The following is a 4,799-nucleotide window of genomic DNA, read 5'->3' as shown; positions in this document are numbered from 1 at the left end:
CCTCTTTAGGTGTCCCCAACTAAGCAAGCCAGAGGCGACAGCGGCAAGGCACCAAAACTCCATCGGTGACAGAATGGAGAAAAAACCTTGGGAGAAACCAGGCTCAGTCGGGGGGCCAGTTCTCCTCTGGCCAGACAAGTTCTCCACTGGCCAGTGTGGATGGCCATTTAAGATTCTACACAAGTAATGCAGGAGCATTGTGATGTTTCATCACAACTAATAAACCATCATTAACTTTCAACAACAAAACTAATTCTCACATTCTGTCAACTTTCATTGCAACACATTCTCAGTCCCAACTTGTAACATATTATCGCTTGGTCAGGACCCTTTGGCGTCACTTTTTCATGCACAGGGTACCCATTTAGCATTATTTTTTGACATGCAGGGATTGAAGGATCCAAAAACACCTGGATAACTGGAGTAAAACAAATGGCTCCTGAGTGAAAACTGTGCAATCCAGTGTCCCAGAAAGACTTGTATATATGTATTATAATTCCTTTTTCAAGATTGAAGCATTAGATTCTTTCGTTCATGAGTTTTCTGATTTTTTCTAAATAAAAAGCAGTACAATTTCTTCCCGTTTTTTCATTTTTTTGTCTATTTAAATTCTATTTACTAACTCACCACACACAATAATGTACAATAACTGTAATTTCCTGAAAGCCAATAATTTTCTGAAAAAAATGACACCTTGCACTTGAAGATATCACATTGTGTTATAATTTTATACTCAAAAAACCATAATGAGTGAAAACGGCCTATTTTAGCTTTAGGTTCTAAAGGGTTAATTTAGTGCAATATTTTGTCATTGCAACATTTTAGTGTCATTTTCACTAATAACTGCAATTGGATTTATATTGTATACCTAAGTTCACTGTTATCCCACCAGCCACTATTGTGACCATCAAGATGTTTATTCATTCTATGACCACACTCAAAAAAACTGGATATATGTGAATACATATATTAATACTAGAAACTTTAAAGATAATGTGTACCAAAAATCTTTGTCAGATCTTTATGTTAACATACTGTACTAGCCTTTCGTTTTGGAGCTTTGATGCAGCAATCATCTTCTCAAGGTGCAAACAGGAAGTAAACTGCTCTGGTCATGTGACAATTTGCACTAATCATGTTAAAGGCTTTAGTTGCCTCTTGACCCTTGACTTCTTAAGTTTAAGTTTCTCTTTGGCTGGCACAATTGTGTGTATTAAACACATGTCTGATGGAAAGGAACTTATGATAAAATCATATCGTATGTCTTAGTCTCTGATTGCAATTTATCTAAAACTGTAATGCTTCTATGATTTCTATGTTGTTGCAGTTACAGGAGATAACAATGTGATAAAAACTTCATAAAAGACTTTTATATGTATGGTTCTTAAAGAGATTTGAATTCTGGCACTCATAGACATGAAGAATCAGCATGTTCTGGAGTATCTAAAACAGAGGTTCTTTATTGAGAATTAATGTTTATATGTTTTTTTTTCTTCAACTTACCGTTTTGTTGAATAGTGTTTGCTTTAGTTGCCTCTTGACCCTTGACTTCGAGCCATGGATGAGTTATGATTGGTGCACCCAGAATGCACTGCAACATGAATCTGTCTGATGATCATCACCATTGTTGAGATTCATATGCTGATTCTTGATGTCTGTGTGTCTAAACAGTACAGATGTTCTAATCTAGTGTGCAAAGTGTTTTTAGAGCTCTACCTATTATTTCATTAAAACGCAGTTGTGATCAACAAACTATGTTACTCATTACCACTGATGACATCAGTGAACCTGCTACAACATGACAACAATTCCATTATCATAAAAACAACATAGATAATCTAAGCACTTTTTCCTCTTGGATTTTCTTATCATAACCAATGTGTTTCTCAAACACAATTACAGTAACCAGAGAAAACCCCTTTTTTTAAAAAGTCAAGTGTCAAAGCCCAACTAAAGCAAACACTTATCTCCACAGTGGTGACTTCCAATTGTGTTATTTTTAATAAACATTAACATCTAAATCTCTGTTAATTCTTAATAAGACATTTTTAGACGCATGACAAACAAAATTCAAACTGGTTAGTAATATGTGAAGCTGGTGATGCTGTTTGTAGAGTTGTTCAATCATCTTCTGCTGAGATCTTGAGAGATTTAATGTCTTTTATTTCAGTTGATTTCATCTAAGGCTGTGGCTGAAGTCAGTTGTAGTTCTTGTGTTTCTCTTCTTCAGTGATTCTGCTTGTTAACAGCAGCTGTTCATCACTAATGCTCAATCAGCACTTAATTAATCACATAATTATCTAATTAACTTTAACACTGCTTCAGTGTTACTTTAACACTCTTTTAGAGTGGGACCATATATGCTCCGAGCAGTGTTAATTTAACACTCAGGATTTTACTGTGTACTTATAAGTGGTCTTTGACCGCTTTAAGTAAAGTAGCATAAGAAAAATGGCAATATATGAGACTTATAATACATTATAACTATGAGAAATATAATCCATTGTAAAAGTGGATGCAACGTGTTCATTGTGTTATTGTTGGAGCCATTTATTGTAAAGTTTTACTTGGCCACTGGGTGGCACTGTGACACAGTATAATTGTAACACCGGTGTAAGAGCCAGGTGTGTGCGTTGGTAATTGGGAAGCACACAGTTTTTGACCGCACGGCAGAGTAGCGTGCAAGATGAACTATGATCTTATGCTGTGTCTTCAAGGTATGGACTTGGATTGTACATGTTAATGAACAAGGAACACTCATAGCAAGTTGTTTTGGAACAATTGTTATTGGAGCACAAATAAAGAAAGACATTTGTTTAGCATCTATTTCCGTTTGCACGGACTCTGTTTGTACGCGTTCTAGAACTTTCTCACTCATATTATCAACGGCAGCGGCTTATTGCAAAGCCGATACACCATATATGCTCCGAGCAGTGTTAATTTAACACTCAGGATTTTACTGTGTGGAAACCTAAAGCTGCACTAGGTATACATCACATGTTAGCACAAAAACTTGATATTTTGAGCACTCAATTGAAAATGTACACATAACGTATCAATTGTACTTACAGGTTGTGGTTCGGAGAGCTTATTAGCTCGCGGGCAGGTGGGGATTATGCAAATGTGTTACCCAGTGACGTATACCGGTAACAGGCAAAAGATTCAAAATATCACGACTCGTTAAGGCGATTCAGAATCGTCTCTCTCTTTTGAGAGACAACATCTTTATTCCTCATGCACTTTTTTGATTTACAACTTTGCAGATTGTTTTCATTTAAGGATAGCTACGTTATAAACTGCAAAAGAGATATTTTTCAAAAACCTATATGACTTGCTCTTTAAGCGAGTGAGGTGTTTTGTTGTTGGATGTAATAATGAATATAGCAGTCATCATGTACTCCCATCTGAGCCACTGAAGACGCAGAGGATTAACGTTACTTTCATTTTTGAAGGGAATGTGCCGATCCCAAATCTGCCTAAATGCATCTATGTTTGCGCGAATCATTCATGATCCAGCTTCATCTACAGAAGAAGTGAGTAAAAGCTTTTTTTTATGAATCTTTGCAAATCGCCTTTCCTAATAATATGCTAGTTAGCCAGTTTCTCGGCTGAAGTTTACAGTCTGCTCGTCATCCCACGGAAGAGAGCAGAGCTCATTAGCATTTAAAACAACATGGACTAAAAAAACAGCTTGCTGAAAACAGAGCTGATTTTGAGAGGGTAAAAAGGGTGTTTTTTACACTGCCATTGATACATTTGAACCAAATTATGTTATAGACTTTTCATTAAGACCGTAAAGAATCATATCAACTTGTGGAAAATGGGCATCCGATGACCCCTTTAACAGTTTAAATGAATACATTCCATGTAACAATGGAAAAACCTCAAGTCATCTGCATTGTTCTTGGTAAATGTGACATTTCTACACTTTCAAAGAGTAACTAAAAGAGCAGAAAGAGATTTGGGTGTTTGGCCACTATAAGGTAATGTTCCAAACAAAAATGATTTCTAGAAGGATCCATGTGATATGAAAGACATTCTTATTGACTCAATCAGGTCAACGAGTAAAAGGTAATTGCATGTGTAGCAACATGTCTGCTAAGATAAATTTGGATACTGTACATAGGTCATTATGGACTTTGTATAATTTCCACCAAAGGCTTTGACAAATAATTTCTATTGACAAGTTTTTGTCAAAAGTCTCTTTAGACTGAGATGACAAGAATAGATTAAAATAACAAATTATCATTATAGTTCCAAAAATTATTGTGCTTTTACTAACATTTTGTCAGGAGGGTCTCTAGAGTCTCTAGAATTTGGGATTTCAGCAATATCCTGATCAGAGGACCAGTGAGAGAAAATGCTCTTTGCAAAAACATGGAATAATCCAGCTCTTAGGTAAAACTTAAAGGGGTCATATGATGCGATTTCAAGGTTTCCTTTCTCTTTGGAGTGTTACAAGCTGTTCGTGCATAGCTAAGATCCCTAAAGTTGCAAAGACTAAAGTCTCAGACCCAAAGAGATATTCTTTATAAAAGTTAAGACTCGTCCACGCCCTCCTAAAACGGCTCGTTTAAACACGCCCCCACATATCTACGTCACTGTGTGGGAACTTTTATTCTTGCTGTAGTATTGTTGCTGCCGCCGCCTTGTCGTGGAGACGCTGTGTGTTTCATTGTGAAAGTGAAACTACTTTGTTTGGTCTTCCAAAAGAGGACACGACTAGAAATCAGTGGTTAAGATGTATTTACAACACTGTTCCAGAACAGTTCAACCCAAATATTCAGATGTGTGCAGCG

The sequence above is a fragment of the Sinocyclocheilus rhinocerous genome, unplaced genomic scaffold, assembly GCF_001515625.1.
Source record: "Sinocyclocheilus rhinocerous isolate Xijiao unplaced genomic scaffold, SAMN03320098_v1.1 scaffold655, whole genome shotgun sequence".
In the NCBI taxonomy this organism is placed as follows: domain Eukaryota; kingdom Metazoa; phylum Chordata; class Actinopteri; order Cypriniformes; family Cyprinidae; genus Sinocyclocheilus; species Sinocyclocheilus rhinocerous.
The sequence above is the reverse complement of the archived record's forward strand: the minus strand, read 5'-3'. Positions refer to the sequence as shown.